The sequence below is a fragment of the Colobus angolensis genome, unplaced genomic scaffold, assembly GCF_000951035.1.
Source record: "Colobus angolensis palliatus isolate OR3802 unplaced genomic scaffold, Cang.pa_1.0 Scaffold8, whole genome shotgun sequence".
Taxonomy (NCBI): Eukaryota; Metazoa; Chordata; class Mammalia; order Primates; family Cercopithecidae; genus Colobus; species Colobus angolensis.
The window spans coordinates 9,071,266-9,089,211 of NW_012121820.1; the positions used below are offsets into that span (position 1 = coordinate 9,071,266).

At 45.7% G+C, this 17,946-nt stretch overlaps 1 protein-coding gene across 5 annotated transcripts in view; it reads right to left on the reverse strand.

The window, feature by feature from the left end:
- The window catches only part of PKIG (protein kinase (cAMP-dependent, catalytic) inhibitor gamma), a 100,190-nt gene that overhangs the window by 20,635 nt on the left and 61,609 nt on the right, over window positions 1–17,946 (reverse strand). For 4 of the 5 annotated variants that reach the window (XM_011928988.1, XM_011928987.1, XM_011928989.1 and 1 more), the window contains one exon: window positions 16,017–16,086. The gene's annotated coding sequence lies outside the window, so the exon portion shown is untranslated. Of the gene's footprint in view, window positions 1–6,257; window positions 6,532–16,016; window positions 16,087–17,946 lie in introns of all 5 variants that reach the window. The other variant, XM_011928990.1, reaches the window with a different exon arrangement.

Here is a 17,946-nt window from a genome sequence, read left to right on the forward strand (position 1 = left end):
AAAAAAAAAAAAAAAACTGTAGAATGGTTTCCTTCTCATAGCTCAAATCTTTTTTGACTTTAGATTTTTTTTTTTCTGGCTGTTTTTGCTGGTCTATGTTTTCTAATGAACTAAATAGTCATTTAACTTGTCCCCCAGTTTCTCTTGTATTTATCAGGACTGCACTAAATATATACAGTAGTATCTGGTACCTGAATGTAGATAGAAATCACATGATATTGTATGATACTGAGTCTTCTTTCTTTCACAGTCCTCTCCCACGAGGTCAGGCACTCAGACTTCCCTTCTGCTCCTCTGTGTACTCCAAAGGGCTGGCCCAGCGCCTGGCATATGCTGGTGCTTGACTCTTACTTACAGAATGAATGATGAATTATTACATGAGTTCTACTTCTGATGTGCAAAGTGATGCCTTCCACGCATTCTCTCATGTAACCCTAAACACAATGAGTAGGCACTATTCTAATCCTCATTTTAGAAATGAGGAAACTGAGGCTCAGGCAGTAAAGCAACTGCCTTCAACTTCTTAGAATGCTCTTATACATTCTCCTAGTCCAACACCTTGACTACTTGTATACCCCCTTAGTTCCATCCTTTACTCTCTTCTAATGTTTCTCTAACTGTTCTACACATCTCATTCTCTCTCATGACATTATCTTCCATTCACTTCAATGTCGATCCTCTCACTGCTGAGCTGCAGACATCTAGATGAATCCTCCCAGAGGATATCAACAAAATTATGCTCTCCCTCCTCCAGGACTCTCTCTCATTCATTCTCTTAGTCAGGAGCCACCTCCACAATCAATTATGCAAGTCAAAAACCTATTACCCGTAACACATGCCTGACTTCTTCCTCTCTTTAAGAAGGCATCCTGCGCCTTAAAGCTCAATTACCCAGGCTCAATTATTTTCTCCCTTCAGGTCCATCCTCCCATTTTCTCCACACAGTAATCATGGCCTCAGTTAGGCTTCATCTCTATCCACTCGATTACAATCTTCCCCAACTGGTTTTTCTGTCCCCAGTCTTCTCACTTATTGTTCACCCCCCACCCCCAATTCATCCTCAAGCCCTCTGTCCTCTACTTCAAGAGGGACATTCCCCAACATCAGCTGGCTCATCCTCATGCTCAGCTCAGAAACCTTCAATGATTAAAAAGAAGCATTTAGATCCATTTATGTACACTGGCATGGAAGGATGTTCTCAATATATGATTGCTAATATGCCCTAACATATGGGTCTACAGTCTTCTCTCCTGAGTTCTGAGTCTTCACTTCCAACAGTCCATGACCTATCTCCAGCAGGGAGACCGCTTTGATTCATTCAGGACCATCACAGGGCAAATACCTGTTCAATTAATGACAAGTTGTTGTAGAATCTAACCGAAAGACATCCCAGAGCTCATCTAGACAAGCCTCTTATCAACAGCTGCAGAAATGGAGGCTCAGAAAGGGCAAGGGACTTGCCTAGGGTTCTTGATCTAGCGGTCTTAACTCCTGGTCCAGAGCTCTTTTCCCCACATCACACGGCCCCCTTGGGAGTCCCTGATGACATTACAAATCTCTGAGGGGAATGGGTGGCAGGGCAGAGGGCATCTAGGGTGCTCATCCAGCCCAGCTTTGCTGTTTACCAGCTGTGAGGCCATGCACAACTCCCCTCACCTCAGCAAAGTGGGGCTAACAGTCACACCCTGCAGTTCAGGGGGCTGTTATGAAGATTCAATAATATGGTGATGCAAAAAGTGTAGTAAGTGACAGGGAATGTAAGTGGAATTCAACTAATAAATGATTAGGATGGTTCATTTGGGGGATGAGTTAGTATAACCTGCCTTTGGACATTTCATTCAGCTCCTTTGTTTTTACTCTGTTTAATGGTGCTACAGAAGATTAAAACTTCCTTCTCTGGTGCTTTATGGTGCTGTGTGGTAAGAATATAAATTCTCCAGAAGTGGTGACCCTGGCTGGCGTGTTTACCGTTATGTCCAGAAGGCCCTGCACATACTTGAAGCTCAATGAATAGTTGATGAACGAGTAAATAATAGAAGATGTTCTAGGTTACAGGGAAAGAAGAGCAAAGAATGTGCGGCCCTGCATCGTAACAGTGGCTGAAGATCTGGTTCAATACCCGTGCAGTAGGGTGACCCCTGAAGAGTCCCCTTCTCTCTCAGCTTCCTTTCCCACCGTCTAAATAACGAAATTTGAAATATGATCTCCAAGTCTTCCAGTCTTTTTTTTTTTTTTGAGATGGGGTCTTACTCTGTCACCCAGGTTGGAGTGCAGTGGCATGATCTCCACTTACTGTAACCTCTGCCTCCCTGGTTCAAGTGCTTCTCCTGCCTCAGCCTCCCAAGTAGCTGGGATTACAAGCATGCACCACCACACCTGGCTAATTTTTTTTTTTGTATTTTTAATAGAGATGGGGTTTCACCATGTTGGCCAGGTTAATCTTGAACTCCTGACCTCAAGTGATCCACCTGCCTCGGCTTCCCAAAGTGATGGGATTACAGGCATGAGTCACCACATCTGGTCTCTAAGTCTTCCAGTCTTAATATTTCATTTATTCATTCAATGTACCGAGCAACTTCTATATGCCAGGCACTGTGCCAGGCACAGGGTATATACTGGAAACTAAAAAAGATATTTACAACGTGTAAAGAGAAAAAGGCACTGAACAAGTCAACGAATCTATCATCACAGATTATGGTATGTGCTGTGGGAGAAGAGGACAGGGTTCTCTGCATGTGGATCATTCAGTTAATGGCTGCACGATCAGGAAAGGCCTCTCTGAGGTGGTTTTTGCTGAAATCTACAGAAAAGTTGGATAGAGAGTGACCCAGAGAGCCAACAGGCAATTTGAGTCTAAAAACAATCTAGAATCTCCTAGCTCAGCCTGAGCCCTACGGGGTGCTAAAGAACGAAGCTCTTTCTTTTCCTCATCCTCAGGAGGTTTTGGTGTCTTGTGGGATCTGGATGATTGCCAGACATGTGATTGACCTTGAATGCCCAGGACAAAGGGTGAAGCCCTTATACTCTGTCCCCAGACCTTTTGGGGCCCTGGGGTCAGAGGTTATGGTGCCTGCAGGTGCCTGCTCTGGGCATTTCCCCACAGGAAGCCACTTCTCCAGTGGGTTTGTAATACTCCCCCCAGCTTTGTAAACTGAAGAGGCCCCAGTATCTGCCAAGAGCTACATGGTCTGTTCCAAGTCTGCAGCTATTAGTCCTCATTGCTCAGGCAGATTCCATTACAAGCTCCAAATTGTTTTCCAAATATACTAGAAAGGTCATTTCCTGTTTTGTTTTTTTTTCTTTTTCAAAAATTCAATATTTGCAGAAAACATGCAAAAAGCAAACAGACTTTTGCAGAAGACATGAAGCACAGAAGTGGGACTTGGTCTCATGGGAGAAGTTTTATCAGGGGTGGGCAAAATGTTCTCTAAGGCTTCTCTGAGGGACGAAAGGGCCGTGGAAACAGAAATGCCAGGGCCTATTGAACAGGCATTCATCAAATTCCAAGGGTAGCGGCTTCTCTCTGTGATGGAAAGCCAGAAAAGAGAGGCACTGAGGCCAACAGAAAACTCAGGGCCCCAAAATGAGAACATTCCATGAACCTGGGAAAAGGGAGGGCTGCTGGTTCTAGCCATGTGTGGCCTGCCTGGGGCTGGCTGCAAAGCCCTACCCAGCGCCTTAGGGGCACATCCAGTACAAGGTCACCAGAGAGGAGCGTGACGCCTGCCTGGCCAGTGCCTGCTGCCATTCAAAGAGCGGTCCTGGGTGAGGCTTTGTTTGGAGGCAGAGAGGCTGGGCCTTGGTCTCCGAGGCTTTGTTTGGAGGCAGAGAGGCCGGGCCTTGGTCTCTGCACCTGCCAGGCCTAGACCCAAGCAGGCCTGGATGCAGGCAGTGATAGGGAGGGAAAGGCAGGGTGCTGGGGTCAGACAAGGTCCTGAATGACTTCTACGCTGACTATCCCCAGGGACACCTTTCTGTTCTCCTCTTCCAACTCATTTCTTCTCGGACCACTCTCCTCAGGGGACTTCCAGACACCACACCCTTTGGGCCTCCCTCCAACCACTCCGCACAGGCACCTGCTACTGCCGGTACCTTTGTGTTAGGATGCCAGTCTCTTCTGTTTTCTCCCTAGGGGCTCTTATCCTTCCCCTGAAATAATCTATGTTGGTGACCCTCAAAGAGCCCCAACCCTCTCTTAAGAGCTCTAGATTTGTGACTCAGCCTATTGAGCGTGTCATTTGGTTATCCCACCAGCACTGCAAGCTTCAGACCGCAAGTCACCAGCCTGCTCGCCCTGGCCTTCCCAGCTGAGCAAGAGCACCACCATCTGCCCAGCTGGAAACCCGCAGCCATCCCTGACCTCCCTTCTTCTTCACCACCCATTGACAATTCTTTACCAAGTCCTGTCATTTCTTTTTTCATTTTTATGTTTTTGTAGAGACAAGGTCTCACAATGCTGCCCAGCCTAGTCTTAAATTCCTGGCCTCAAGCAATCCTTCCACCTTGGCCTCCCAAAGAGCTGGGATTAGAGGCATGAACAACAGTGCCCAGCCTAGTCCTTTTGTTTCTACCTGCAAAACAGAGCTTGAATCTGCTGACCTCGCTCCTCCACACACACCACCCAGGCTCCAGGATGTCTCACCAGGACTCTCAGCAGAGACCCTGACCAGAGTCAGAGTCCTGTGTCTCTCTCATCCCTAGCCCAGGGTCTATTTTCTATATGGCAGGCAGGGTAACGTTCTCAAAATGGAAATTGGGTCATTGGAATTTCCCTGCTTTGTTCAATCTCTGATGCTTTTCTATTTCATATCTAGTGAAATCCACACTCCTGATGTCAGTCCCTGAAGTCCTGCAAGGATCTGGCCCTGCTGCCTCTGCAGATGAGCCTTTGTCTCATTTCTACTCTCTTCTTGGTCCATTTTGCTCTGGTCACACTGGGCCCCTCTTTAAATCCTCAAACCTCATTTAATTCCTGACCTCAAAGCCTTTACTAGACTATTTCCTCTGTGTACAACATTCTCTGTAACCCCGCTCCCTATAGAGCCTCCTAAGTGGATGAGTGGATTCCTGGCCTTGGTTTTTCAAACGTTCTTGCTCTAGGACCTGACATGGGCTCCTGTAGGGCACGAAGCCTCCTGAGTTCCTCTGCCCCCAATTACTGCATGTCAGGAAAGCCCTAGCAGAGCTGCCCGGTGGCTAATGCAGTGTGGTGGATGCCACAAGGATTTCAGAATCTCAGCTGTTGTCCCTACAGCGGCACATGGTGCTGGGCACCTCACTTGACTGCAGACACTGCTTCTATAAAATCGGAGGGCTCACACCTGCCTTAAAAAGCGGCTGTGGGGATTAATTGGAGCCAACAGTTATATATATATATATATATATTTTTTTTTTTTTGAGATGGAGTCTCGCTCGGTCACTAGGCTGGAGTGGAGTGGCGCGATCTTGGTTCACTGCAACCTCCGCCTCCCAGGTTCAAGCGATTCTCCTGCCTCAGCTTCCCAAGTAGCTGGGACTACAGGCGTGCACCACCACGTCCAGCTAATTTTTGTATTTTTAGTAGAGGTGGGGTTTCACCATGTTGGCCAGGATGGTCTCGATCTCTTGACCTTGTGATCCGCCCGCCTCAGCCTCCTAAAGTGCTGGGACTACAGGCTTGAGCCACGGTGCCCGGCCTGTTATACACTTCTTTCTTACTGCATGCCAGACTGTGCTGAGCATCTTACAAGCATTTAATTTTATAGTAACTCTATGACATAGAACATATAATTATCCTGTAGTACAAAAGAGGCAGCTGAAACTCAGCGAGGTTTAGGAGTTTGCCCAAGGCCATATATCCAAGGAGTGTGGAGCCAGATGGAGCCTGTGCTATTAGGCTATAAAGCAGGGGAGTGAATTAGTATCATGCCTGGCATGTAGTATGGGTTTACTGAAAAGTACTCATTCCCTTTTCCGACCTTCTTTTTCCCCTGTCCCCAGCTTCATAATAAGGCATTTCTGAAGGATGAGCAAGAAAGTAAGCAAGTCCCTGGAAAACGTTCTACAAGGCTGTCTAAAACATACACCGAGATGGATTTTACCCATGCTTATACAACCTCCTGTTTTGGATATTCAGCTGGATACAAACCTTCAGAATCTTTTCAGTGATGCTGGGTTGATTCTCTTGATTCTACCACCACATTCTACTCTTTGATATTTAACTTCACAGCAACAGTAAAAATAATTATTTTGGGGCATGAATTTTTTAAAACGCTTACCTCCTCAGCAGCTACATCCTCCTGGCAGGGTGGTGTTACTATTTCACGTAGCGCCAGGGCTAGGGACTGGAATTGTGACACAAACTCTCTTCAACCCATGAAAGTCTGTGCTTCCAGGAGGTCTCTGGAAAGCTGAAGAACAGTCCAGCTACATCACTGCTTGGTGGCCAGGCATGCTGGGTCCTCCCCAGGCCTCCTGCTGTGTCTGTATTACCAAACTTGCTGAGGCTCAGCTACACAGCAAGATTCCCAGAGAGTGCCAGTCTCTATCTTACTGTGAGGGGACAGGAAGGAAGGGAAAGTGAGATTACTTCCTGGCAGGCCTGCCTAAGGCCTAGGGGCTGGGCCACACTCCAGGTCTGCCCATGCCAGGCTGGGCACCTCTGGACAAGGCTCTTCCCCTCAAACCTCAGGAGTCTCAAGTGTGGAATGAAGGGGGAAACTGGGTATCTCTGTGGTGGTTCTGAAACAGGTCTGCAAATTATCTGACATTGCTCCTCTCAGGAGGTAGAGTTTAATTTCAATTTCCCCAAATGAGCTGGCCTTAGTGACCTCTAACAAATAGAATGCAACAAAAATGATTTTGTGTCACCTCCAAGATGAGGCTATAAAGGGTTATATAGCTTTCACCTGGCTCTCTCTGGGGACACCTGCCTCTAGAGCTTTGAGCTGCATATGGGAAATCTGAGGTAGCCATGCCGTGAGGAAGCCCAAACAGGCCTATGAAGTAACCACAGGGGAGAGGTCCTGAGATGGCCTGGAAAGAGCAGCAGCCAGCCAGCCTCCAGCGGTGCCAGCCCCAAGCTACACCAGTTCCAGTCACCATCTAACTGCAACTGCATAAAAGATCCAAGCCAGAACTGCCCAGTCAAACTGTTCCCAAATTCCTGACCCAGAGAAACCATGAGATATAGGAAACTACTGCTGCTGTTTTAAACCATTGAGTAACAGGGGTGATGGATTACTCAGGAGTGGATAACCAAAGCAATCTCTAACATTACTTCTAGCTCTGGGGTAAGGGAGGTAAGAGACTTCTAGCTCTGAAGGAAGGGCAGGAAAGCAAGGAAGTCCTTGGAAAACTGCCCATCCCTTCACAGTAGGATAGAGACTGCCACTCTCTGAGAACCGCGCTGTGTATCTGAGCCTGGGCAAGTTTAGATCATACATCCACAGCAGGAGGCCCAGGGAGGACCCAGCATGCCCGGCCACCAAGCAGTGATGCAGCTGGACTGTTCTGCTGCTTTCCAGAGACCTCCATGGAAGCAGACTTCTATGGGTTGAAGAGAGTTTGTGTCAATCTAGTTCCTCTAGAATTCTACAAAATGCATCTCCAAAATACACTGTGGAGAATGAAAAGAAGCAAGAGATTATCTCTATAGTATTCATCCATTCCTTCAGAAAAATTTTACTGATCCCTCAGTGTATACTGGGCTTGGGACTAGATGCCACAGATACAAAAACAGTAAGATACCATTGTACACGTGAGGGAAGTCCATGGTCTAGTTAGGGAACTCAGTTCATAAACCTACAATTTTTAACCAGTGGTAGTAAGGGGGCACAAATCACAATTACCAGAATCACTACAGGACAGTTTCTAATAGTAATTCTAATAAAGCCAGGTGGGGAGACCTGGTGGGGGATTATTATTATTCTAATAATGCTGGGTGGGGGGACCTGGTGGGGGATTATTATTATTCTAATAATGCTGGGTGGGGGGACCTGGTGGGGGACTATGATTATTCTAATAATGCTGGGTGGGGGGACCTGGTGGGGGACTATGATTATTCTAATAATGCTGGGTGGGGGGACCTGGTGGAAGATTATTATTATTCTAATAATGCTGGGTGGGGGGACCCAGGGTGCACTCTCTAGCTAATGATCACTGTCCTCATCAGCTGCTGTTACTGATGGTTGGGTATCACAGTCCACATACATGATGAGAGAGAAGAGTTTAGAAACCACTTCTGTTTACACATCTAAGTATGCCAGGCAGAGGGCACAGCATGCAAGAGGCAAGGGGAGCCTGCTGACCAGAAAGACCAGTAGAGCCGTGGGACTGGGGAGCAGTGAGAGGGAGAGGAGGTGAGTGGAATGACAGTCACTGGGGCCTTTCAGGGTCTTGAGGGCCAAGACTTTGAATTTTGTTCTGACTTTGATTTTACCCTTAATATGTGAATGCTTCCCTTCCATGCCAATATTCAGAGGCTTCTCACTAGTGGAGGGTGAGTGAAGCCCTTCAGACAGTGAGGGAGTCTCTTCACACACTGCTCAGACACTGCACTGTGTGTCCATGGCCACTGTCAGCAGTGGTTGGGGCCCTGCTGTCTCCAGCTGCAGGAAGGATGTCCTTCCATCCTTCCTGCCTCCTGACAGAAGTAGGGTTCCAAACCCAGAACTCGCTACACAGGTAAATACTGGTTGAACAACAGCCTCCCTTGGAACCTGGAAGAGCAACATGTTTGCAAGCCAGGGACCATCACTACTTGAGCAGAGTGTAGATGTCATCCGTACCTCTGGCCCACATTATCATAGTTTACATAAGGTTCCTAAGCCCTTGGTTGTTCAGTATTCCAGGCCTCGACCCCACACCTCCAGATACTGAGTCTTCATGGGACTGCCAGCCCCCTGTGAACAGTCCTGTGTAACTCCTGGTGGCCCATGGCATAGGCCCCTTAGCCTGAGTCCCCCTTCCTCTTCCCTGACCCACCAGAAGAGATGAAGTTTCCTTGTCTGCCACCTGTAGCACCTTGACTTCTTCCTAATAATAACCACAGTCGAAATTCATTCAACAGTCATTCAACAAATACACACAGAAATGTCCCGTGAGCCAGGCATGATGCTGATACATTTGCTCATTATCTGCCGTTCCAACTGATTCCAAGAGGGTAGGTACCCTGCCTTTCTTGTTTGTCACTGTGTCTTCGAAATATAGCATAGCTCCTGACATATAGATTTTAATCACTCAGTGACTAAATAACCACCTGAGTCCTGGCTCCTGACCAAATAAATAATAACAATGATAAGAGTAAAACAAAACAAAAATGCATTTAAAATTAATTTATTTAAAATTTAATAAAATAAAAAAATGGCTACCACTTATGGGGTGAATCCACTGTGTTCAAACATGCTGGCATGTCTGGGGTGCTGAGCGCGCATTTTCATGGTTGTACTTGGGGCATCCCACAGCACAGTTGTACTTTTACAGCATAAAAAGTACTTGGGGCGCTGGGTGCAGTGGCTCACGCCTGTAATCCCAGCACTTTGGGAGGCTGAGGCGGGTGGATCATGAGGTCAGGCCTTCGAGACCAGCTTGACCAACATGGTGAAACCCCGTCTCTACTAAAAATACAAAAATTAGCCAGGCATGGTGGTGCACACCTGTAATCCCTGTTACTCAGGAGGCTGAGGCAGAAGAATCGCTTGAACCCGGGAGGTAGAGGTTGCAGTGAGCCGAGATCATGCCACTGCACCCTAGCCTGGGCAACAAAGCGAAACTCCATCTCAATTTTAAAAAAAAAAAAGTACTTGGGGCATCCCAAAGGACAGCTGTACATTTACAGTTATAATTGTGAACTTCAGCAATATTTGATACTGTATCCCAGTTCATGCCTAAGCAGAAACACTAGAGGCCTGGTGTGCTCTCTCAAGATTCTGGCATCTGAGAGGCTGGTGGCCAAGGGAGCACAGTGGCCCACAACACTTTGGGTTCTCTCTAGACCAGTGTTCTTAAACTTTAAGGGTCACAGACACATTTGAGTTTGAGGGAAGCTACGGATACTTTGCCCAGAAAAGGATATATTCTCTGCGTGTGTGTGTGTAACCATACCTATGATTACAGGGGGCTCTTAAAGCCCTAACGCCTACCCATAAGCCCTAGCTAAAAACCCCGGCTCTAGACATCATATAACCCTGCATTCTTAAGGTCTGGAGGCTCTGGCCCTCAACTCTCCCAGCACAGCTGGAACAGAAGCCTTCCTAAAATGGCCTTGGCCAGAAAAACCGTCCTGGGAGCCGACGGCTGCATCCTAGTCACTGCAGACATCTGCACCCAGGGGATTCCCAGGGACCCTGAGTCAGAACAGGTCACAAGATGGGTGGCTTGGAAAGTTGCTACGGCAAGGCCCTGAAGCCTTGCTGATAAGCACCCAAATAGTTCCAACCTCAAAGCAGCTTCCCTCCAGATGAGACCCTTGCTATGACAACAGTGAAAAGGACTCTTAAGAGAGGTGCTGGAGGCAGAGCAGAGGCCAAAAGAGGGAATTCAAAGGAGCTGGAAATCCCCTAGACTCCCAGGACTACTAGTACCTGGAGAAATAAAGGCTGGATTTTCTGCCCCAATTGCAATGAGACAGAGCTGAAAGGGGGTAGGGGTGGGAATGGGGGAAGCAAGTAAGCTATGGATCAGAGCCTGTATGAATTGGGGCTCCACCAATTGCTAGCTGTATAATGCTGAGAAAAATCACTTAACATCTCTGAGCCTCAGTTTCTTCTTTTGTAAAACAGAGATATCAACCCCCAACCCTTAGGGTTGTTGTGAAATTAAAGGAAATTCATGCGTAAGGTTTTTGAGTCCTTTCCTCCTAGGAATCTGAAAAGGTAAGGAATGAAGGAAGTAAAGGATGATAGTTGAGAGCTCACTCTAGTCTCAGACGAAACCTGTTAGGCAAAATTCCTGACCTCTCCGAACCTCAGGGTCTTCAACTGTGAAACGGGGACAATGATACTTTATAAGGTTCTACTGGGATTGGAAATAATGGATGTATAATGCCTGGCTCACATGACAAGATGCTCAATAAAAGGTGGTGGTTACTATTATCAGAAAGGCAAAGCTAAATTCAAGAAGTCGTTTTGGTGTAGCTGAAAAAATAGAAGATGTGGAGCTAAAAAAAGCTCAAGTGAAATCTTGGTTATGCAACTTTCCAGCTCTGGTACATAGGCTAAATGATGTAATCTCCAAAGGCCTCAGTTTCCTCCTTGGTAAAACATGGATAATAACAGAAACTACCTAATTAGACACTGGATGTAAAGGTTTAGCCCAGCACTGGCACAAGAGCACTCATCCATATGCTATAAACCATATTCTTTGAGTTTACACAACAGCTCAGGGTATGACTGATGGCTTCCTGTGACCTGGGCAGATTCTTTAAATTGTTTTCAGTTTTATTAAGGTATAAGTGACAAATAAAAATTTTACATATTCACACTGTGACATGATTATCACAATCGAGCTAATTAACATATCCATCACCTCACACAGTTACTTTTTGTGGTGAGAATACTTAAGATATACTCTCTTAGCAAATTTCAAGTATAAAATACCGTATTATTAACTGTAATCATGCTGTACATTAGGTCTCCAAAATTTATTCATCTTATAACTGCAAGTTTGTACCCTTTGATCAACATCTCCCCATTTCCCCAACAACCCTTCTACTCTCTCTGGAAACCACCCTTCTGCTCTCTCTGAGTTCAACTCTTTTAGATTCCACATATAACTGCGATCCTGTAGTATTTGCCTTTCTGTGTCTGCCTATTTCACTTAGCAGAATGTCCTCCACATTCAACCATGTTTTTGCAAATGTCAGGATTTTCTTTTTTAAGGTTAAATAATATTCCTATGTGTGTGTATGTGTGTGTGTGTGTTGATTACCATAGCATTATAATTTTTTTTTTTTGAGACATGATCTCACTCTGTCAGCCAGGCTGGAGTACAGTGGCACGATCATGGCTCACTGCAGCCTCAATGCGATGCTTGGGCTCAAGTGATCCTCCCACCTTAGCCTCCTGAGTAGGTGGGACTACAGGTGCATGCCACCATGCCCAGCTAATTTTTGGATTTTGTTTTTATAGAAATGGGGTTTCACTATGTTGCCCAGGTTGGTCTCGAACTCCTAAGTTTAAGCAATCCTCCTGCCTCAGCCTCCCAAAGTGCTGGAATTACAGGTGTGAGTTACCATGTCCAGTCTATAATACTTGAAATCAGGTTGTGTGATACCTCCAACTTAGATCTTCTTGCTCAAGATTGCCTTAGTCATCTGGGGTCTTTCATGGTTCCACGGGAATTTTAGGATTATTTGTTCTATTTCTGTAAGCAATGCCATTGGAATTTTGATAGGAATGGAGTTAATTCTGTAGATCGCTTTGGGCAGTATGGACGTTTTGACAATATTGATTCTACTGGGCAGATTCTTTAAATGGCTTGGTGTGGACATAGCCTCAACTCTTTCCAGAACTAGGCATTAGAGATCTTGTTCAGCCAGGCAGGATTCTCATTTTTCACTCTGTCCACGGGCTTCACTGGATCCTCTCAAAGGAGTTTTCCTCATGGCCAGGAGACAGGGAGTGACTTCAGTGTCCATGGCAAACCAGATTAGGGGGTGTCCTTCCGGCAGAAGGAATAACTATGTGCTTCCCTGGGGGCATGGCCTGCCCTCCTTGCTGAGGTGCAAAGCCAAGTAGCCTGGGAGATGAGCAGGCACATTCCTAGCTGCCAAGCAGTTTGCCCAAATGGTGGGAAGGCAGCTGCCCTGTTTAATGCACCTGGGGAAAAGGACTGATTGAGAAAAGTGCTAAATGGGCGCGCTGGCCCCAGGATTCAGTTCTGGACCATGTTTTGGTTGTCTGAGGGCTCTGTACAAGATTTTCAAGGTTTGTAAGAGAATAGCTGCCCCTTGATTCCTCTGCATCCTCTGCACTGTCTGAAAGATCTGAAGGAGCACCGCAGAGTGGCAGGCACTACACACAGAAGTCAGAGAGCAAGGACTCAAGACTCCGGCCCTTCTCCTTCTTCCTAATTGTGTCACTACCAGCAAATAGTTCCACCTCTTTGTGAAGGGGTGGCCTGCCCCTCCACACCTGTGGGTGTTTCTCGCTAGGTGGGACGAGAGACTTGAGAAAAGAAATAAAGACACAGAGACAAAGTATAAAGAAAAGCGGGGCCCCAGGGGACCAGTGCTGTGCTTACAGAGGACCCACACTGGCACCGGTCTCTGAGTTCTCTCAGTATTTATTGCCAAAAAAGATAAGGGAGTAAATCAGCAGTAAGGCATACAGATACACAGAGCTGTTCCATTTTCCCAGGAATGGGCAGGAGACAGATGTTTTTCTTTTACTGAGATTTAAGAGAATGGTACTGACCTTCAACCACAAGCAGGCTTAGAGCATTTGCCTAACAAAGCACATTCCTTACAGCCCAAAATCCTTTCAACTTTAATTAACACAGCGATGTTTCTAGCAAGGACAAGATTGGGGGTAGAGTCACAGATTAACAGCATCTCAAATACAGAGCCAAATGGAGTTTCTTAAACTTACTTCTATCTATAATAACACAGTAACAGGCTGACCTCTCTTTTCCCCACATTTTGAGTCTCAGTTTCCTCATCTATCAAATGGAGATAATATATATGTACTTCATAAGATCAAACTAAATGAGGCTGAGAAGGATGTAAGTGCTTATCACGCCTGGCACATGGCTTAAATAATAGTTTTAGCAGCTTTGCCCAAGAACTCTTTTGTCATGGGTGTGGCCAAGCACATACCTGGCCTTCAGTCTGTGTTTGCTCCCTCCCCTCTGTAGACTGGTCCTTCTTGGCTACAGGGAGAGAGAGCTGTGAGACTGATCCTGAGGCTAGGGCTTCTTCACTACTTTCATCCCAGGGGATAAGCTGCAGTGACAGGATGCACTTAATATGTGCTTGAGGATTTCAACAAATCCTTACATGGCAAACAAAACAGAGAGATTTCTCTGGAAGCCCTAGCTGGGCATGTAAAATATCTACGATATTTTGAGATATCATGATGATATCTCATGAGATGAGAGAAAAGAAGAGTAATACTTATTATCTTCATTTAATAGATAAGGAAGCTGAAGCTCACAGGTGTGAAGTGACTTGTCTAAGGCCACCTGTACGCTCTGCTTTACACTGGGTGCCCCCTCCCACCCACCCACCCAGCATCACTTCCTCTTCTCTCCCCAAGGAGGCTATCTTATCTCAGACTTCGGGCTCTGTCCTCTGCCTTCTTGAAGGTCTGAGGGAAGGAGAAGCATAGGCGCTAAGAAGAGAGGTGAAGAAGAGAGGGAAGGAGGAGCACAGGTGCTAAGAAGAGAGGTGAAGAAGAGAGGGAAGGAGGAGCACAGGTGCTAAGAAGAGTGGTGCTAAGAAGAGAGTGGGCCAGGCACAGTGCAGAACTCTCTCAGTCCCTTACCCAAACTGGAGCTAAACAGTCTCCTTCCTAAGCCTGACTCACAATCCTTCCCTGCTTAAAACCCTCCAGTGACTTTCCATTCACAGCCATCAGGATAAAGTTCAGATTCATTCATGGCCACCTCCAGACTCAACTCCAGCCAGGGCACCCCCTCTGCACTGTGTTCAGCCCATGGAAATTCCATGGAGTGCTGCACCCCTCAAGCCTCCAGGCCTTCGCCGCGCTTCTCCGCAAGCCCCCAGCCTCTCCCTGTCCACTCTTCTCCAAGTCATCTCCTGCATACCTTTCAAGCCTCAGCACCCTCCGCCCACTAACCCTCTGGACCTACCACAGACTACTGCTACTAGTCTACTGTCAGCCATACCCATAAGCTTCCTGAGGGCAAGGACTGTGCCACTTCTGCTTTGTTATCTGGTGTCCAATTTATAGAAGATGCTCCATAAATATCTGCTAAATTAATGTAAAAATGAAAAAACTTTTCCTGGCTGAGGCAGGAGTATAAACTGAGCTGCACCAGACACAGCTGCACTGTGCCCCTACAGTGCTGAAGAGAGAGAAAATCACAAGACCTTCTCTCTCTCATGCAGCTTTCAGTTCTCACACCATCCTTAGCTTATGGACAGATGCACAGTGGATTCCGCAGGCTCTTCAGAGTGAAGTGCTCATCCCCAGGCTCTTTAGCCTCCTTATGAAAATTCCAGCTATGGAGAAGGTCCAGGTGGGTGTAGGCCAATCCAGAATAGCCTTCAATTCTGATACCTTAACAACTACATCCATGGATGCCGATGGATGCCCGGTGGGGAAAAAGATCTTTGTGGACCCGGTACTTCCAACTTGACAATTCAAAGAAATGCACCAGATTTGTTGATAAATAACTGCTGCTTTAGGTAAAAAGTCGATTATTATGCTACCCTGAGTTTAAAATTATTAACTTATGCCAGAAACACTTAGACATCATAAACTATCGACATTGACCCAAGGTGGCCATACTGCCAGGCGGGCCACTTGTGCTCTGTGAATGGCAGTTTGTTCTCAGCTGGAGGGACTGCATCTTCATCCCTTCTCACCAGACTACTGGGATGAACCCATTTCTTTGGGTTGGGTTTTGCCTGCTTTTGCTCCTCTATTACAGCATTAAAATGAAAATTCCCATAATGTGCCCCGGTCTTTGTGAAAACAGCGTTACAGAAAACACTTGGCGGAGAAGAAAGCTGGCACCAGGCCCAACGTTGCTAATAACTCCTGTGTATGATTGCACCTGCTTAAGTACATGGCCAGGAAACCCATCCCCTCTTAAGCCACCAGAGGTAAACTGTCTTTCTGATGCTATTACAAAAAACTGCCTGAAAATGGAATCTTGACTGTGAAATTGCAGCGTGATGTTATATATATAACTTCTGAAAAGAGCCATTCTGCTTTTTCTTCACAGGGTCAAAATCTCTCACTAATTTCGTTTGGAACTTATGTATTTTCTTCCTTCAACCAGAAATAAAGATATTCAGGCAAAAATGTGTGCTGCTCTGGCAGTAGAGTATGAACAGCGCCACTACCTACCTGGTTTAATTTCTTTTTCCTGCTTGCATCTCTTCAGATTTTCCACTGTTGACTAATCAGTATGGGAATTCTAAGGAACCAGAAGAAAAGCAAAAATTAGAGCCAGACATACTCTGGGATTATAAATTGAAACAATCTTTTGGGAAGACAAGTTGACAATACCTATTAACATGTTAAATGTGCACACATATCCTTTGGGGTGAAATTCCTGGACACGTCACATTCCTGAAATGTCCAGGAATTTATACTACAGATATACTTACCTAAGTAAAAAGATACTCAGTGAAACATTGTACAGTAGCAAAAGCAAGGGGGGAAAACAACTTAAATGTCTATTAATAGAAAAACAGTTAAATTATGGTGTATCAATACCATGAGAAACTATACAGCTATTTCAAAGAATGAAGGCGATTTCATTGTACTGATATGGAAAAATGTACATGCTTGATTGTTAAAAAGTATTTTATAAAATTGCATATATTATCATTTTTTAATTTTAAAAAATCTTTACATTTTTTTAAATTTTTTTTTTTTTTGAGACGGAGTCTCGCTCTGTCGCCCAGGCTGGAGTGCAGTGGCCGGATCTCAGCTCACTGCAAGTCTCCTGCCTCAGCCTCCCGAGTAGCTGGGACTATAGACGCCCGCCACCTCGCCTGGCTAATTTTTTTGTATTTTTTAGTAGAGACGGGGTTTCACTGGGTTAGCCAGGATGGTCTCGATCTCCTGACCTCGTGATCCGCCCGTCTCGGCCTCCCAAAGTGCTGGGATTACAGGCTTGAGCCACTGCGCCTGGCCTACATTTTTTTAAATTTTAAGAGACAAGGTCTCACTCTGTCCCCAGGCTGGAGTATACTAGTGCGATCATAGCTCACTGTAGCCTTAAACTCCTGGCCTCAAGCAGTCATCTACCCTCAGCCTCCTGAGTAGCTGAGATTACAGGTGTGAACTACTGTGTCCAGCTCAAATGTGAACGTGATTATTTATGTTTAGAAAAACGAAAAAAGTACAGCATTTGTGTACATGCACATTTTTAAAAAGTATACATACTTTACACTTTAAACAATTTTCAGTATACATAGAAAAGAGCAAATTGCAACCAATGGTTCCCCCTGGGAAATTTCTCTCTTTTGAAAAAAATTCTTCTCTTTTGAGAAACTGTGAGAAAATAAATGAAAGACTTTCACTTTGTACATTATCTATTTCTGTTTCGATTGAAAACTTTTAAAGAGGCATGTAAAACTTTTAAAGAGGCATGTGTAACTTTCACATTCATTACACATGCTATGCAAAAAATTCTATATCTAGCTAACATATCAAGTGTGAGGGCAAAAGATATTTTCAAACAAAGACTGGGCAAGTTTACCATTCACAGGCCCCAAGAATACTCTCCAATAGAAAGGAAACTGAATACAGAAAATAAGTGAGATTTTTAGAATCAATAATGAGCAAAGGAAGGAATAATCCAGCACCCTTCTTTACTCCCTCTCCCTCCTTTACTCTTGGTATAACTGACTCCTCTTCTCAGTTTTTTTTTTTGTTGTTTGAAATGGAGCCTCACTGTGTCACCCAGGCTGGAGTGCAATGGCACGATCTTGGCTCATTGCAACCTCTGCCTCCCGAGTTTAAGCGATTCTCCTGCCTCAGCCTCCCAAGCAGCTGGGACTACAGGCACGTGCCACCGCACCTGGCTAATTTTTGTATTTTTTTAGTAGAGACAGGGGTTTCACCATGCTGGCCAGGCTGATCTTGAAATCCTGACCTCAGGTGATCCACCCGCCTCGACCTTCCAAAGTGTTGGGATTACAGGCATGAGCCACTGCGCCCAGCCCTCTTCTCAGTTTCAATACCATCTTTTCAAGGAAGACCCCAGCCACACTCTCCTCTTTCACTCCCCCTGCTTATCGACTTCTTAAAGCCACCAGTTGTACTT